The 20149-nt window shown below is 39.5% G+C and overlaps 2 pseudogenes; one reads left to right on the forward strand and one right to left on the reverse strand.

The window, feature by feature from the left end:
• Positions 1–195: 195 nt before the first annotated feature.
• Positions 196–12834, reverse strand: LOC115661684 (disease resistance protein RPS2-like; annotated as a pseudogene).
• A 4519-nt stretch (positions 12835–17353) lies between these two features.
• Positions 17354–18684, forward strand: LOC130136873 (uncharacterized; annotated as a pseudogene).
• Positions 18685–20149: the final 1465 nt, after the last annotated feature.

Below are 20149 nucleotides of genomic sequence, written 5' to 3' on the forward strand. Positions count from 1 at the left end.
AGTTGCTTTTACATGATGTAGTAAAGATCATAGCCCTGTGAATAATCGTGCAATATACAACTCAGCATGATATTGAAGAAGAAACTCAATTTCATTCACAGGAGAACCAACTCGGTGCAGTACTAAAGAAGCTCAATACTGCAACCAAGAGGTAACATACTGATATTAGAAAAAACAAAACTCGAATTGTCCTTACTATAATTTTCATCACCACAGACAACAACCCATCTAATAAATTATACATGCACAGAAATCTTAAAGGGAAAGGCTGGCTTAATACAAAATCTCCATCTTTATTCCCATCACACCAAACAAGATGAATAAGAAGCGAAGAGTTACCTAGAAATACTAAGCAAAGTTGCAAAAAGAACGCAATCTCTGTTCGTCGGCATGGTCTTGCCACCCTAATGTAGACCACCATGACTGTTCGCCGTAAATGGATCTTAGATTGATCGCGTTCTCCTTGGTAAAAGGAAGTTTCAACAAGGATGGACATGAAGCTATCTCCACTCTTTCTAGAGAAGGGCACATCAATGTGCCATCCGGCGCAATGCTCCTCAATTGCGGAAGATCATGAAGTTTTAGCTTTTTAAGACTTGGAAGTGTTCTCGGGTCCAAGCAAGGATTATCGGATTTGATGATGATCTCTTCAATTTCGTAGCACTCTTCGACACTCAAATGCTGTAGTTCGGATAGTTGCTTGATCAATCCATTTGAGAATATCTTCTTGAGCATAGGGCAATTGTTCAAGGTTAAACTAGTCATTTGACCTAAGCTTCCCGCAGGCACAGGACCCTTCCAAATGCAATGCAATCCCGGGACATTCTTTATGACCATTCTCTCTAGCCATTTGAATGTAGGAGGTGGTGCTACATCACCGTCGATAATGCATATAATATCCTCGCATCCCTCCACCGAACAGCTCTGAGTTTACTCATGTTCTCAGTCTCAAAGTCTGATAAGCTTCGTATATTCTTGTGATCAATCAATTCAAATACATAGGTCTCAGCGAGTACTTCTGAGATCACAGAATGTACGCCCTGATGGTTTGCGTACTTCAACCACTTGCACAACTGATGATCAAAATAATCAAGTGTATGATTGATCGAATTGCAAATACCGACTGAAAACTGAAATGTGAATCGTAGATCCTTCCACAGACAATTAGATTTAATGAAGATATCAAGGAACTCCACCTTAGGAAAGGAAAACGTCAGCGAAGTCAACCGCGTCAAGGTAGAAACCTCCTTCGTGACAGTCCTCACGACTTGATCAGACCACTGAGTGTTGGGGTCTACGTCGATGATGAGTTCTTCCAATAATGAAAGACTTGAAATCACAATTGGGTTTTCGGAGCCAATACTCGAGAATGACATGCGTAAACATCTCAGCTTCTCTAAACATCTAACTTGAATAGGTAAAGAGATGATTCTGGTGCGTCGAATGTCTAGCACCTCTAGAAGCACCAGTGCCTCTAAGCTTCGAGGTAGTTCTGTTAAATGGGGGCAAGAATTCAAGTAGAGTGCTCTAAGATCAGTCAAGCAAGACAAAGAAGGCGGAAGGAATGCGATTGCGGTACAGTGTAAGTCCAAAACTCGGAGTCTTTGCATAGACAAGAAGAATCTATCTGGCATTATCCTCAAGTTTTTATTTCCTTGCAGGAGTAAAGTCGAAAGATTTGTACAATTTGGTGTTGCCGGTAGATTGTACAAGTCATTATCGACCAACGAAATTCAACTTGCAGACACCCATTCTTCTTCGTTTGGGGTCTCTTTTAGCTCCGTGCATGTTCTTGCCAAGAACTTATGGTCTTTCGATGAATTTACAAGTGCCATGTCACGAAGTACTTTGTTCATTCGGACATGTTTCTTCATTGCAGTTTTTTCTAACAAAGATACATTAATCAAATTGTCCAATATCTCATAACCTTTATCGCCTGCATCTTGAAGCTCATCAATGCCGTGGAGAAATCCCTCTGCCTTCCAACATTAAATGATCCACAAATATTTCCCGGTCTTCGGGAAACAATGCTCCATATAAAAAGCACAACTTTTCATCCTCTCCATCTAAATCCTCGTAACAGAATTTCAGAAATTCCAGCACTTCATCCATGCCGTCAATTGGGATACGGGTACTGGTCCTGGTCCATTTCTGCAAGCTCTTCAATCCTTCTCTCCAGAGGCGAATGTTGTCCTTCTTCCTAAAAGTCTTCGCTACTTTATCTATCAACAGCGGCAAACGAGCACACTCTTTAACCACTTTTCGTGCTACTGGTATGATGTCTGGATCAATCATAATTCGACCGACCTTTTCTTTGAACATTTTATAAGCTTCAGCATCGGATAAAGGCTTCATTTGGACAAGCTTGTCTGCATCCATGTCACGGCACAAATTGCGGATTCTACTAGCAAATACCACCTTACTGTCCTTGTCATTGCCATAAATACCTATCTCACGCAGATCAAAAGAATTCCAAACTTCATCAAGGAGAAGTACCTCTTGCCTCTCAACTCGTTTGATATAAGTTGAGAAGTCTGAACTCCGCTCTCCACTTTTAGCTTCAGACGCTCCATGATTGCATGTTGCACCTTCTCAATGCTCCAAGCCTTTGACACCGTTACCCAAATGACAATATCAAACTTTCTCCCGACCTCTTTATTATTATTCAAATTCTGCATGACCGTGGTTTTCCCCGTGCCCACCGTTCCCCAGAGTCCGATCCTTTTGACCTTTCTGTCCCTCAACAAACCCAATATCTCTTCGACGGCCCAATGTGGTGAAGGCTTATTGTTGAAGATAATATTGGAGATATCGATTTTGATATTGATCCTGATCGCAGATTAATTGATTCAGTCAAATCCATAATTGATTTAGTAGATTAGGAAATGTAATCTTTCATATTTCTTTTCCCAATTTCGTCTTTATTCATTGTACTATAAATAGGGTTATGTACATGAATACAAAACAGATCAATACAACACATGGGAAATTCCTCCAAATCCTTATTTTCTATCATGGTATCATAGCGCTCTTTCTTGGTCTAGCTTCTATGATTTTGAATTGCCTCTGGATTGTTTCTATTTTGTTGTTGCGATTATAATCCTGCAAAACAAAACAGCACCCCGGGTGGGAATTCACACATTTTTTTGATACCATGTTGAAATCAAACGAGGATGCCTCCAACAACTCACCTAGAAATCAATATTCGGATCTAATCAATCCGAACGAAGAAGAGAATCCTTCTGTTCAACAATCTGCTGGATCTGACTCTACTCCAATTCAAGTTTCCGGCCCAGCCCAGTGGGCGCCATTTCACTGGTATCCAATTCAAGGCCCATGGGCCACCGGAACAAATCAGTCATGGGCACAACATGGCCCATTCGGAGAAGAAGGAGGTCCAGGCCTTGGGATTCAACCCATTGGAGGTGGCCCGACCCAATTTACTTTCAGACCCAAATTCACTCAACCGGGCCAAGGGACAAATCCCTACCCGGCCCCTCGACCCGATTTTCAACCCGGGCCCTACCCGGTTCTTCCCTACGCGATTGGAACCGGCGGCGGCCACTCGGAGGCCGGCGATCCGTTATACACATCGCCAGCCGATGGACCGAAACTACGACTTATCAACTTATAGCTTACCGGATCGGAAAATTACAGTACCTAGGCTCGGGATTTCCAGCAAGCTTTGGTCACCAAGGACAAAGATGGTTTCCTCGATGGAACCGTGCCTCTTCCAACCGACGACCGATTGCAACAACACTGGCGCAAATGCAACCAGACCATTTGGGACAACATCCGCGAGATGTACGGAAAACTTGACCGAGCCAAGATCTTTTCGCTCACTCGGGCCTTGTCGGAGTTGAAGCAAGGGAACCTATCGGTCATCACCTGCTTCAACCGACTCTCGGCTTTGTGGAACGAGCTTGAAGCGGCTGAAGAACAACTTGAAGGTCCTAATGAGACACTCCGACAATACCGAGCCATAAAAGAGAGAGAAAACGATTCGGTTCCTCTTAATACTCAATGAAAGTTACTCACCTTTCCGGTCACAAATCCTCGCGATGGAGCCCGTCCTGCCGCTCGGCTGGATTTATTAATTAGCCGTCCAGGAGGAAAGCCAACGGCTGGCTGCGGCTGAGCATGCACGGGTGGGTGACGGCGTGACACTCGCCGCCTTCTCATCTGGCTCCACTCCGGCCGGATCAACGAACAGACACCATGGGAGCTCTGCAAGCTTCGGGCCCCAACGAGTAGCTGCGGCCATCGGGTCTAAAAACGAAAGAAACCCTAAGGGTTTCGTACGGACGGTTGGGATCAAAGATCTAGATCAGATGGCCATTATCCCATCATCAATTCAGCCGAATCCAACGGCTTTTATCAGGCCATGATGGCGCAAGCTTATAGACAATCCAGCGGTCCACGAAATGCCACATCATCAGGGAAATTTAGTGGGCAAAATTCCATATCCAAAGGTAAATTTTGTGAATATTGCAAACGCCCACATTACACTATTGATACATGTTGGAAATTACATGGCAAGCCGAGTGATAAGGACAAAAAAGAAAAAGAATTTTCTACTTACCAGGTTTTAGCACAAAGAACTGATGGAGCATATCAAACAATTACTCAAGACCAGTATTAGAATATAATGGAAGTTTTGAATCAATTGAAGGCCAACGACAAGAATGGGAATTTTTCAGGTACTTTTCTTTGCAAGACGAATTCAATTGACACAAGGATAATTGATTCGGGTGGGATCCTCGCTGACAAACAAAAATATTTTTTTGAAAAGAAAAACTAGCCTAAGTCCACTAAGAGTTTTAACTCAAGTCCCCAGCGGAGTTGTCAAGTTGTCACGACCTAAAATTTCTCAGGCTAATGGATTATTAAGACTATGCCTAATTTGGGCTCTCCTGAGCCCTACTAATTCACAACTTCGGGTTTAAGTTTTTTAACATGCAAAAGTTTTCATACTTAGAGTCACTACTAATCTATTTGTGGTAGGTCGATTAGAAACCTAAATAAAACATAGGGAGATATGTTTTATTCCTACGAATCAGAGATCCTAAGCTCGAGGACTTGATTACGCTAGATCTAGTCTAATGCCCTTTCGGTACCTTTTCTTTTCAAAAAATATTTATGCAAGTAGTCTAGATCCATTTTATTATTTAATCACTAACATGTGAGGTGTTCATGCATGTGCGCAAACCATCAATTTAACACCTAATAAAGTAAGCAATAAATAGATTGCTAGATAAGAAGAATAACGTACCTTAAAGGAACGCAAACATCTGTATTATTAGTAGAAAATTATACAGACAGCCTTAATATGATTTCATTAACAAAGCAAGGCACTCAAGGTGTTCTTTAAGGTTTACGGTTTATTAAAATGCAAACTAACCTATATGCAATGACGTGTAAAAATTGAGATGCGATTAACGAAACATAGCGTGCGAACTATATGTCATGCGACGACGTGACCTAATCCTAATTACGGACAAATGATTTATTTTTGGTATTTTTCAAATGAAATTCGGCATTAAAAGTACTTATTACCTAAGCATGCAATGTTTAATTGAGGAAACAAATTAATATATCCTAGAGCAATATTTTCGGTATTTTTATTTAAATTCGAAATTAAAAAAAATACTCTAATTAAGAATGCAATCTATCCTAATCTATCCTAAAGTAACTCATTCTTTTTGGGATTTTCATGGAAATTCGGAATCTTAAAATAACCTAAATAAACTATTAGGATTAAAATAACACCTAATTTAAACTAGGAAATAAATTATCTTAAGTCCCAATTTAAATTAAATAATTATCCTATCTTCTAGATACATTTAGGATTTCCTAAGCATGCAAAACTCCTAATTTAAATCCTAACTAAAATATTTTTGGATTTTCTTTATTAAAAAAAATCAAACAAAGATAACAACCGCATTCAAACAATCCACGCAACCAGCAAGATTCTTCTTATCAAATTTGGATTAGGAAAAAAAATCAAACTAATGGTCATATCTAGAGGGTTATAGATATAGACGGAAAGCTGATTATTTGAATTTGGAATGCGAATAAAATCTATCATCGTATTAACGTGATTATGGATAAGATAATGATTTTCCGTATTGCCACGTATTGTACCTTAGGGACAAAGTCGGATAGTCGTCCAAATACGTTGCCAAAATTAGGAAAAAATTCCTAATTTTGGGTATTTTAGAACATTGCGGATAAAGCAAATGTTATCCTAAGGTATCTAGTCAATCACACAATATTCACGGAATATTCAAAATATTCAAACTTAGAATTTAAATATTTTGAAAATATATCGGATAGAGATTTTTACCTGATTTGCGGATTTCTTTCTAAATTTGAATTTGCGGCGAATCGGGATTACGGATCAGGATGAGTGGCGACAGGCGGCCAACGACGGGCGTGGCGGCTAGGACGTCAGCGGCGGTGAGTCGGCTTTGCGCAGGACGATGGATTTAGGTCAATCTGCAAAACAAGAACACGGGCCGCGACGGTGTAGGGATGTCGCGGCCACAGAAGTAACAGGGAACAACGGGATGAACCGAGAGTGGCGCGTGGCAGTGAGCTCTCGCTCTTTCAGGTTCAGCAGTAACGGGACTCATCGGTTTGCCCTCGCGGTGGTGCTCGATGATTGATAACCTGCAAAACAGAGGAACAACTCCACGATTTGATGAAAGATCAGCGACGGTAGTGGCAGATCGTCGCGAGGCGCGGGTTTTGAACAACAGGTCTTCAGTGGTGAAGCTCACTGTGGTGACGGCTTCTTGGTTCGATGGTGAGGCACCGCACTGTCACGATTCTGGTATCGTATCCAGTGTTGACCGAGAAAGAGAGAAAACTTTGTATTGGATGAAACAAAGAGTCCTCCTTAATGTGTCTGTTGGAACGTGGGTCTTTGGATGTCTCTGTTTTGTCCTTTTTGTGATGTGTTCTCTGTCTTGAGCAAGTGAAATCCTGCAAGAAGAAAGAGAGCTCCTTTTTGCTCGTTGCCTCCTTTTGTCTCTTCGTGAATTCCTGAATGTGTCCACTACCACGTATTGCTTAGATGAGCGTCAAGGCGGCGCAGATCGCGGGATTGAACCTGGGGGCTGTGATGGCGCCGGGCATGGCTCAGGTCAGCAGGCACGGCGACTCGGCTAAGCGGTCAGCAGCAGGGGTGATGGACCGGGAGCAGCAACGGCACCGGCTCAGGTCAGCGGCGGCGAGCCAGGCAGGGGAGAATAGCGGCGGCGATTCATGGCCAGGTTTGGCCGTGAGCAGAGGGCGCAGCGTCGGTGAGGGCGTGGCGGTGAGGCGGCGCGGGCACGACAGCGGGACGGCACGAGTGATAGCGGCGGCGCACGTGCAGCCATCTTCTCTTCACTCTCAATCTCACGCGTGTTTCTTGCTCTCTCTCAAAATTCTGATCTCTGAAAATTATGAGAGCCCCCTTGACTGAGAGGTATAATCATATATTTATATCGCAACCCTAGGTTAATTGGCCGGGCCTCCTAGTCCTAATGGGCTTAGGCTTAGGCTTTGTCATTTAATTTTTATTTAATTCCAAGTGGGCTGAATTAATTTGGGCTTTTATTCAATTAAACTTGGTGGGCTAATTTAAGCTCAAATTAAGACAACCAAGGCCTTTTAGACTCGTGATTTTCGGCCCCCATCCCCTAAGTGAGCCGAGTTTCGTTCGACGCTCGAGCTCGGTTTGCTTGATGGATTTTCAACTTTCTCGCAACCGCCAGTTCGATGTGGAATGCAATTAACTTATATGAACCCAAACTATATACTATGCAATTGTAATATTTTTGTTTAGGGGTTAAAATTTAATCCCTAATTTTCTATGCAATTAATCACTAAATGGTTAGTCAAAATTTAGGTGTCAACAGGGTGCTAGTGACCACATAATTTGCAATGAGGAATTATTTTCACATGCTCCAAAGAGACAATATCCTTCCGTGTCTTTACGTCTTCCGAATGGGAACATTACCTATGTCACCAAAATTGGGACCATTCATCTCAGTCCAAATATTGTCCTAAAAAATGTTTTATATATCCCAGATTTTGAATTCAACCTCCCATCTGTTTCAAAAGCCTGCGAGGATAATTCTTGTCGTGCCATATTCAATTCCAAAAATTATTTCTTTCAGGACCTTTCGACTGGCAAACTAATGGGCTTGGGTAATATTGTGGAAGGATTATATTTCTGGATTGACTCCCCAAGAGATTTTGATTTATTGAATAGAAGCATTTCTTGTAATGCTACTGCCGGTAATAAAATTCTTCTTTCCCATCAACGTTAGGGCCATAGTGTGCATTTTCCTCATCCAAAGTGTCCAATTTGTCATTTAGCAAAACAATCTCGGGCATCTTTTCCAATCAGTACTTCGCAAGCTACTAGTGCTTTTTCTTTAATCCATATGGATATCTAGGGTTCCTATCATACCCCACATCATGACGGATCTCGTTTTTTCCTCACCATTGTTGATGATTATACTCGCGCCACTTCGATTTTCCTCATGAAATCCAAGAGTCAAACATTTTCCCATATGTCGAATTTCCTTTCCCTGATAAAAAATCAATTCGACAAATCTATGCAAAGAATTTGTACAGATAATGGACGTGAATTCTTCACTACTGAATGCGTATCTTTTCTATCTTCTCATGAGATACCGCATGAAAGCTCTTGCACTTATACTCCCAAACAGAATGGGATTGTTGAGCGAAAACATAGACATCTCTTAGAAGTAGCTCGAGCTCTCAAATATCAAGTTTCGATTCTTAAAACTTTTTGGAGAGATTGTGTGATCACGGCAGCTTATTTAATTAATCGCATGCCATCTCGAATTCTTGATGGACAAACTCCTTTTGAGATGCTTTATGGAAAAGAGCCACGAATAGATCATCTTAGAGTATTTGGGTGTTTATGTTATGTATCAACTGTGGGCCCTCGGGATAAAATGGATCCACGTGCCATTCAATGTATTTTCATGGGATTCCCCCCTTTACAGAAAGGATACCGAGTTATGAAGATCTCCATTGGGCATTTCTTTGTAAGCAGAGATGTTGTTTTCCCCAAATATATATTCCCATTCCTAGAGATGGCATCTTCATCCCAACTGTCTGCCTCATCATCAAACCACCGTCATTTTTTGTCAGAAGAAGAAACTATGAGCTCATAATATGTCATTATTGCACCGGAGCCATCTATGCCAGTCATAAGGGATTCTTTGAATCAAGAAGTTGAATCACCAGTATCATCACCAGATGACATCTATCTACCTACCTCAATAGCATCTTCACCACAATCTATTCAGGAGTCTTCTTTACCAATTTCTAAACGAGTCACAACTGAGCAACCTCGACGCTCAGGACGTCATACTCGCCCTCCCATGTGGACAAAAGACTATATATGTCCTACATTGGGTCTTCAGGTACACAATATCTTGTATCCTCATATGTTTCCTTTAGTTGACTATTGCTAGGACATATGTGTTGTGTTAGTCGTATTTCCGAGGAACAGGAATCGAATTCTTATCATGAAGCTGCAAGTGATCCTAGATGGCAACATGTAATGGAAGCTGAACTAAATGCCCTTATGGAAAATCACACTTGGGATATTGTTCCATTACCTCCACATCGTAAACCCATTGGATGCAAGTGGGTATACAAGATAAAATACAAAGCAAATGGTTCCATTGAATGATACAAGGCTCGCTTAGTTGCTAAAGGATTTACACAACGAGAAGCTTTTGACTATCATGAGACATTTTCTCCAGTTGCAAAAGAGGTAACTGTTCGTTCTTTTCTATCCATTGTTGCATTTCGCAATTAGCAACTGCATCAAATGGATGTCCATAATGCTCTTTTACATGAGGATTTGGAAGAAGAAATCTATGTGGAACTTTCATAGGGCTTACGAAGACAGGAGGAGTCTTGGGTATGTCGTCTTCGAAAATCCCTGTATGGACTTAAACAGGCCTCTCGGCAATAGTATGCCAAGTTTACTAGTGCACTCATAGATGCAGGCTTCCATCACTCTAAGCACGACTATGCTTTGTTTACGAGGAACAGAGGTACATCATCAATTTATTTATTAATATATGTTGATGATATACTTATCACGGGAAATGATAAATCTGCTATTGAGAAATTCAAAGAATATCTGCATTCTACTTTCCATATCAAAGATTTGGGACCTCCCAAATGTTTTCTTAGAATCGAGATAGCTCGATTCGACAAAGGAATCTGTCTCAGCCAACGGAAGTTTGTTTTGGAGATTATCTCAGAAGTGGGTTTGTCGGGATGTAAACCAGCTGTTATACCTATTGAGCAAAATATTAAGATGACGTCACATGAATATGATATGAGATCATCAACTAATGATGACCCATTGCTTAAAGACCCATCAGGATATCAGCGGCTCGTTGGAAAGCTAATATATCTTACCATGACAAGACCTGATATATGTTATGCAGTGCAGATACTCAACCAATTTATGCAAAACCCAAAACAGTCTCATATGAATGCAGTATTGAAGGTAGTAAAATATCTGAAAGGATGTCCAGGACTTGGGATACTTTTGTCTCGAGATTGTAATATGAAGATCACAGCCTATTGTGATACAGATTATGCCACTTGTCCAATGACCAGAAGGTCCATTACTAGTTTTTGCATCATGCTTGGAACATCATTAGTTTCATGGAAGACAAAGAAATAGTCAACTATTTCATTATCGTCAGCCAAATTAGAACATCGAGCCATGGCGAAGACTGTTTATGAAATAGTTTGGATACGGGGATTACTCTCAAACCTTGGAGTAAAAATTGATGGACCAAGCGAATTATTTTGTGATAGTGATGCTGCACTCAAACTAGCAGCGAATCCAGTCTTTCATGAAAAGACGAAGCATATAGAGGTTGATTGTCACTTCACTCGAGAAAAGATCCATGAAGGAATACTTGTGACGAGAGGAATTAGGACCGTGGAACAACCTGCAGATATCTTCACTAAACCACTATGTCGAAGGCAACACTCATATCTTCGGAGCAAGCTAGGCGTCCTTGACATATACAGACCGCCAACTTGAGGGGGAGTGTTGAAGATATGATTGCAGATATCGATTTTGATGTTGATCCTGATTGTGGATTAATTGATTCAGTCAAATACATAATTGATTTAGTAGATTAGGAAATGTAATCTTTTATATTTCTTTTCCTAATTTCGTCTTTATTCATTGTACTATAAATAGGGCTATGTACACGGATACAAAACAGATCAATACGATACATCAGAAATTCCTCCAAATCTTTATTTTCTGTCAGTTATCCTCAGTACTTGGGTTCTTTCACTAGGGAATTTTTCCTCCACTAGGGAATTTTCCTTCTTGTCGCAGGGCTGTTAGTTTCTCACACTTCTTGGCCATACACCTGCTGAGACTTGCACGTGGAAAGAGCCGACGGGATCTCCCAGAATGGTTGATCTCTTCATCATACTTCCTTCTCAATTTCTGCACTTCTTCTTCAGCCTTCCTGACCCTTGTAATCCAAGCTTTACATTCGTTGGTAGCTTCACATACCCTGGTAGCCTCCCTCATCCCGTTTTCGTTTATTTCTGTCTCTACATCCTCCCTTCTAGCAGAAACCATTTCCACTTCGTCGATCAAGTTCGCATAATTGATCTCCAAATTTTGAGCATAGACCATTTTTTTCTCAAAAAATTGGTAAAAAAAATCACTCGCACGCTTGTATAGATCACGTAGCATTACACGACCTGCTTCAGTTGCTACAGCCATGACTGTCACAAGAACAAAACCAATTTGGGAAAGCACTCCAAACGAAGCGAGAAGGGAAAGCTGATTGCCTATGAGTACAAAGTAAAGCAAGATATACAGTGAAGTCCTTTGGTAATGATACTTACCCAGACAAAAGGAAAAAGAAAAGGCTCGACTTTACATTTGCCGAGTGAACGTACAGGAAAACATCAGCAAATAAAGAGGAAGGAGATTGAAACTTTTGCAATGATTAAGAGACTTCGCAGGGATGTATCAACAACAAAAACCTTAAAGACTTCTGCATATGGCTTAATTACAGTTTAACTGAATCTGACCCATACGTTCAAACCTGTGTTTTGAGAAAGATCATTAGCTAAACTAGAACATGACTGTTGTTACTGTAATAAAAGCATAAGGCAAGTCAAAGTAGTAAGAGAAATGTCAGCAGCCATAACCTTGCAGTTCTTGGTTCAGCTCAAGTACACACTGAATCTGAATGTCACCTTTCCACAAAAATGGGCGCGTGAAAAGTTAGATCAAATGAAAAAGGAGCCTTATCTTATAATTGGGTGCTTAAAGGAAGTTGTCTTAGCCACACACACAAAAGAACAGGTTTAGGCAACAGAAAGGAAAGAAATAAAAGGAAAAAGAAAAGATCAAAATACAGTCCCATAAGCAACATATCTCAGATTTAGAGAGAGTGAAAGAACATATCGCGTACTTGATTCTTCTGAGACCGAGATTGGCAAGACGAGAATCACATGTGAGAAAAGTAATCCACAGTTGAAGCTACTTCAGAGAGAGAAATGAACCAGTGGGCGATCCATTGACGTTGACTCATCAGAAAGACCAAATTGCTGTTGGAACCAAAAAGGATATATAGAAACTTTGAAGATTTTGGTGAGGAGCACACAAATACACAAATGAGAGAGAATAATATTTAAAATGTCTTTTTCTGTAGGCTTTATACAAAGAAGATACAAGCTTAGCTCTATAAGCTTTTTCTCTCAACTCTCAATGTTCTTTTATTTGTAAGGCTTTCCACATGTTGACACAAAGGGGAGGCGATATGCCTATTTATACTCCTAACGCGAGAAAATCTTGCATTCGACTCTGATGCCACGTCATCTTTACAATAGTCCATTCATTGAGTGACTCAACGCGTCTCCTAACGCGGTGAAGTTTCCTTCTTTATTAAGCAAATTTGACTTGTCAACTTGAAGACCAATTTTGAATCAACTTGCGGCAGAAGGTTGTAGATCAACTTGCTCCTTAAGACAAAGAACTTGCAGGAGACATCTGGACAAATCTAGAGAGAGAGAGAGAGAGACGATGCAATTTCATCACTCCCCTCACCGAAAGCAACACTGAAGCAATTCCCATCTTCTACGGTACAAGCTCTTGAAAATTATACCAAAAACAATTTTAATATTTCTAACAGCCTCCCTTAACGCGGTGAAGTTTCCTTCTTTATTAAGCAAATTTGACTTGTCAACTTGAAGACCAATTTTGAATCAGCTCGCGGCAGAAGATTGTAGATCAACTTGCTTCTTAAGACAAAAAACCTGTAGGAGACATCTGGACAAATCTAGAGAGAGAGACAGTGCAATTTCATCATTCCCCTCACCGAAGGCAACACTGAAGCAATTCCCATCTTCTACGGTACAAGCTCTTGAGAATTATACCAAAAACAATTTTAATATTTCTAACAGCCTCCCTTAAAATTGATTTTGGAAATCAACAACATCAAACATCGTCTTCAATTTCTCGAACAAATCCGCCTTCAATGGTTTCGTCAAGATATCTGCAATCTGATCCTCCGATCTACAGAAATCAAGTTCAATCTCACCATCTTTGACCAGCTCACGAATATAATGATACTTGATATCTGTGTTTGCTCCTGCCGTGAAAAACAGGATTCATGGCTAATGCAATTGCCTACTTGTTATCACACATCAATTTTGTAGGACCTTTCTGTTCATGCATCAGTTCACAAAGCATCCTACGAAGCCATATCCCTTGACATGCTGCCGAAGCTATTGCCATGTATTTTGCTTTAGTTGTTGAGAGCGCAATAACTTGTTGTTTTTTCAAGAACCAAGAAAATGATCCGAGAAAGAACGCATATCCGGAATTACTCTTCCACATTTCAGTATCTCCAAACCTCTTCTAGGGTTTTTCCAAGAACACTCCTTGTTGGACACCTGTTTAGGACAAATACATCACAAGCAACGGCTTCTGCCCAAAACCTCTTGGGTAAATCTTTAGCCTCAATACAAGGGCATACTATTTTTCATAGGAAGCATTTTATAGACAAAATTAGCTATATGTATTCATTACCAAATTCATGCTAATTAACTCTTCTTCTTTTTTAATTTTCTTCTAGTACAATAAGGTATAGTCTTATTACAATGGACTCAGAATCAAAATCTCCATAGGGAAAATTATCGAAAAAGTCCTAAGTTTATTATACGGTAAATTTAATTCTAAACTTTTTAATTTAGTCAATTTAGTCCCAAAACTTTTGACGATTTGCCAATGTAGTTATTTCGGCCAATTTTGTCCAAAAATCACTGACGTGGACGTCGGCCATCCTACGTGGCACAGCCGGCGCTGACGTAGATAATTTTTTTAGTTTTTTTTTTTAATTTTTCCTTTTTTTTCTTTCTTTTTTTTCCAACTTTGGGCCAGCAACCCTCGAAGGGGCACGAGGGAAAGTCGGCAAGGGTCGACAGGCGGCTCTCGTTGGTCTAAAGTAGAAAAAAAAATAAAGAAAAGAAGAGAAAAAAAAAAGAAATGAATAATTATAAAAAGTAATATAAAAATTTAGAAAAATTAAAAAACTGCAAAAATTATCCATTTCACCGCCGGTCGTGCCACACAGGATGGTCGACGTCCAGATCAGCGAATTTTGGCCAAAATTGGCCAAGAGGATTACGTTGGCAAATCATCAAAAGGTATTGGACTAAATAGGCTAAATTGAAATATTTACGACTGAATTGGCCGCCGTATAATATGTTTATGACTTTTTTGGTAATTTTTCCCGATCTTCATGTCCATGCACATGGGAAGATTAGTTCTATCTTTATATTATATACTAATGTATCTATTTGATTATTTTTTTCTAAGTTTTAATCAAATACAGAAATTTGAACATCGAATTGTCTTTCAAGCACAATATATCAACTAAAATGAATCCACTTCTAATTAGAAGAATGTTACTTAATTTAGCTAAAACATTTCATTTTTAAAATATGATTTACGTAAGAGCCTAGGGATAGCACATGCGGGCATGTATGTGGTTGGAGAAGGAGGCGGAAAGGCTCCACATTTTGGCAGAAGTGGCCAGAAACAATCTTCGGAATTTCTATTATTGCTTTACGGAGTGGCAGTAAAGCGCTAACAAGGCCTCGGAGGATGCGATATACCGTTAGTCTATCACGTCAATAAATAGATAAAACACTGCTATTCAATATACAAAATAATAAGATAATACTACAAAAAAATCTCAAATTATATTCATTGTGACATAAATACCTTAATTTTTTTTTGTCACTAAAACCATTGCGACACAAATACCCCAAACCCTCTTTATTTGTGTCATAAAAAACTCTAAACTTATACCAGTGTGATAAATATAGCCTGAATGGAACATAAATAGAGGGTATATAATTTGGGATATTTGCATCACAATGACATAATTTGGGATTTTGTGTGATATTTGCCCAAAATAATAACATTAAACTTGATTTTTTTCCCAGTAGCTTAATTATAATGTTACTTCTATATCATGCATTTCATTGAATGCACGAGGAGCGATTTTAGGATTAGTACCTAATCAATGTTTGTTTATAAACTGTGCAGAAGGGATGGACAAGGACTAGTACATTAGCGGGAAAGGTGGGAAAGGATGAAAGGACCATTTGCAATGGGAAAGGACGAAATGATGAATACCTCATCAATGCTTGTCCATCAGCGGTGGAGGAAAGGATTGTGACATGGACATTGGTGTTGGTGACCAGTTACGTAAAGGAAAAAATGCAGAGAATCATCCATTTCTATACCCAAGAAATTGACTTGTGTTTAGCTAAGGCGTAAACTAAGGTTAGGTTAGCATCACCGTCTTGAAAATTTTTAAATTATCAATAAATACGATGATTTTATGTTAACATTATCATTTTCTTGAGAAATGATACAGAGTGCAAAAGAAAAGAGTGACAATTTTTTTTATGACATCAAAAATTTCAAATTATACTCATTGTGATAGATTTACCGTAAATTTTTTCTTGTGACATAAAAAATCCCAAATTTGTATCTATGTCAGATGATTTTCAAAAGAACGTCATTTTTATTTCACTCAAACCACATAGTCGTCATGTCAGCACCGTTTTTTCCCAGTGTCTACGTGGTTAGATTTTTAACGGTGTTTGTTGACGGAGGGTAAATGTGTTACATAGATACAAATTTGGGATTTAAGTTTAAGGTAAATGTTCAACATAGTTTGGGATTTTTTGCAATTTTTTCCCTCACTTTAATGAGCGATATCATTTTTTTTTGTTAGAAATTAGTCAAAATAAATATACGAATTTAGGAGTAATTTGATATTATGTTCTAACAACCATGGCTAAGTTTGAGAAAAGGAGTGGGGAAGTTGTGCAGGCACCCACCCAAGCCTTCAGGTTAAGCAAGCCGGCGACGAAGACGCCAAGTGTCTAGTAAAGCTTCAGTGTTGGATTAAGGATGATTATTAGAGAAAATTGCACGTAGTTATACAAATGGCTCAAGAAGTTGCATATTAATTATTAAGCCAGCGATTTACGAGTTTTAGCCAACAAGATTGTCCGGCGCGGCAAGTTGCGGCCCAAATTGGAAACACCATTGTAGTTTGTGAAATATCCACTTTCAACGAGATTTTTTTTTATTATCCAAAGCTCTTCTTAAGTCATGTTTTTATCCTTAAGATCTATATTCATTTTGAAAACGTTGTTCAGAATGATTGTCATGAACTAGAAATATGCGAGAGTGATTACGAAAAGATTCCATACACGTTCCATTATTATTTTTGTCAACTTTTATAGTCAACTTGTTCAATTTGTTTACACTTTTTAGGTGCCTTTTTCTGCTTTTGCTTTCCCTAAATTTTTTTTTGAAAATGAAGATAATTAAATTTTATAAATAATGAAAAAAACAAAAAACTCCACCTGTCAATAATTGTATAGTTTTGAAAGCTTTGAAAATCAATTTGTGATAACTGCAATATTTTAATAATAAATATTAGAAGTAAAAGACTCCAAACAATAAATATGCTCTGTTTCACCACCACTACCAAGGAACCACGGGAAGCCGGAAGCCCTTGGTTACCTTTGGTTACCTCGCTCGTTCCTCTCCTCGGCCCGATCATTCCTCCTCCTCCTCCTCCTCCTCCTCCTCCTCCTCCTCCTCTTCTTCTTCTTCTTCTTCTTCTTCTTCTTCAGTGTCTGCTGCTCTTTTTCATCGTTCTCTCTCCATCTCTCTATTTTCTCGCTCTTTCTTTCTGGGAATAATAAAAAAAAACTAAGAAAAATGTCGACTGATGCTGTCGTTGCTGTTGGATGGGAGGTCTGGAAAAGTGTACTTGCTCCCATCAAGCGTTGCTTTGGATATGTGATCTCCTCCAAGAGCTTCGCTGATTGTCTTCGGGAGGAAGTCCGGAATACTGGAGAAAGAGGCTGAGAGGTTCCACATTTTGGCGGAAGTGAACAGAAACAAATCTTCGGAAATCCTATGTTAATATCACGAAAAACCCCAAATTGATACATCTGCTATAATTTTATCTCGAATTAATTTTTTGACCACGAAAAATTCCAAACTTGTACTTCTATGACAAATTTACCATGAACTATTTTTTTTATCACAAAAAACCCCATACTGACACTTATGACAATTTTACTTCAAACTAATTTTTTGATCATCAAAAACTCCAAACTAGTACACATATGCCAATTTTATCCCAAACTAATTTTTTGATCACTAAAAATCCCAAACTGGTACATTTGTGACAAATTTACCATCTGTTAGTGCCCAGTAAATTGGATTAATATTACGAAAAATCACAAATTGGTAAAATTCTGACAAACAAAGGGGTAAAACTTCAAACTAGTAGACCCATCAACTACCACGTGTCATTAAACTTAACAATTTGAAAGTAAAATTTAACGGAAACTAACGGAGGGTAAATTTGTCATAGGTGTACCAATTTGGGATTTTTGGTGGTAAAAAAAATTAGTTTGGAATAAAATTGTCACATGTGTACCAATTTAGGATTTTGAGATTTTTTGTGGTCAAAAAAATAGTTCGGGGTAAATTTATCATAGGTGTATCAGTTTGGGGTTTTTCGTGGTATTAACTTGAAATTCTACTATGTGTTCATGGAGTGGATGGCAAGGGCTGAGAAGGCCTTGAAGGAGGCGCGAGACCTGTTGGGCGACTTCGAAATGGCGAACAAGACTTGCTGCTACGGGACTCTACCCAACCCCAATTTTCGCTATCAGTTCAGCAAGAAGACGAAGGGCAAGATTGAGGAGATTAAGCAGCTCGCTCAAGAATGCAGCGGATTCAGGGAATTGAACGACATCTGCTTCAGTGATCCAGCTCCAGGAAATGTAGCTGCTCCGACTCCAGCCAGGAGAGAAGGCAAAGATGTCGGCCAGTGGACCACCATGACGGCCTCCGCTTCTTCTGCCTCGAAGCCGATTAAAGTTGGGGTCGAAGGCGTCTTCAAATCTAGAGCTTTGATGATACGGAACATCATGGACGCTCTTGCCAATGACAGCAATAGTGTGGTCGGGGTTTACGGGATGGTCGGGGTCGGCAAATCCATCCTTTTGGTGGATGTAATTAGCAAGAACCCATAATAAAATTAATGTTAAATTAAAGAGTGACACGAAGAAATTGAGGAACTTGCTCTGATTAAGATAGGATTTCGCCAGAAAATATAATTTGTTAGGTTGAAGACGACACATAGACATAGACATAAGGTCTTGATATAATCGTAACAAAGGAAATGTAGGGAAACTTTCACACTATGTGATGATATAATGCTTCCCTAGTTGGAAGAAAGAGAAGTCTTTCCTTGGATTCATCAATGGCGGTCCTCTAGCGACACCATTAGTGTACACTAAAATTAATTTGCAGTCAAGACGCGCAAAAGTCTGGTCTTTCGTGTCTCCTGTTCCAATCGTGCTCTATTAATGCATTGCGGGTCTTGACTGAATAGAAAGAGCTTATCTCGCTTGTTTAGTAAAGTTAAGGTCTTATCTTGTGGGCGACGACGATGTCAAGAATGTCGAGTTCTTCTTGTTCTTATGGGCTGAACATCTATTTTCAACCATCGCGAATATGATAGATCTCTATAATTGTACGGTGGGCCTTGTTTCATTTATTCTTAGAAACTCACACTGATGACCAGAATATCGGATAGCTAAGCCATTTTGAGTTGAAGAAGAGTTAAAAAAATTTGAATTTTTTTATATTTTTTCTTTGTTTTTCTTTGCTTTTGTTTCTTCATTATGCCGGCGAGGGTTGTTGCAAAGGCCTCACCCATGGCCGGCTAGGTCGAGATGTCCCTGGGTGAGGCCACAAAGGTCCTCACCCACGCCTTGCGAGGCCACGATGCCTCACCCATGGCCGGCGAGGGTCGCCAGTGACCCTCGCCAGCACAATGAAAAAAAGCAAAGAAAACAGAAAAAATAATAAGATAATGAAAAATTACAAAAATTGTCCGCATCAGCGACGATTGTGTCACGTAAAATAGCTAGTGTCTACGTCAGCGATTTCTGGCCACTTTTGGCTGGAAAGACTTAATTGTCAAATGGTTTAGAATTAAATTGGTCAAATTAAAATGTTTAAAACTGAATTAGTACAAATGCAATAAGTTTATAACTTTTTTGGTAATATTTTCCTGTATTTTTTTTCTGGTGTCCTAAAATTGAGGAAGGAAATCTATTTTGGGAAAGATTTCACGGCCTGATTTTGTATATTTTTACATCATTAACAAGCGAAACATCATGAATGTAATGACACGAAGTACAGCTACTGCTAATGAGCTGAGCAACATTACATTCCAAATGACACGATTTGACTGCCCATGCGTTCCCTAGAAGGCTTGCTCGAACAAGCTTGAAACTAAAGAAAACAAACGTTGGCTGCTACTGAGAAACAAGCCAACCACAAAGATGATTCTTCTGCAGAACTAGAATGCCCAAGAACTTCGCGAGATCAGAGAACGACTGGATTAATTGATGATGTGGTGAACAGTCCTTTCTTCGTTCTTTACGCTCTTCTCAATCTCCTCATCAAACCAGCTCCCTTCACCGCAAC

The sequence above is a fragment of the Syzygium oleosum genome, unplaced genomic scaffold (genome assembly GCF_021117445.2).
Source record: "Syzygium oleosum isolate NSW1041296 unplaced genomic scaffold, Sole_v2.1 Sole_v2.53, whole genome shotgun sequence".
NCBI lineage: Eukaryota > Viridiplantae > Streptophyta > Magnoliopsida > Myrtales > Myrtaceae > Syzygium > Syzygium oleosum.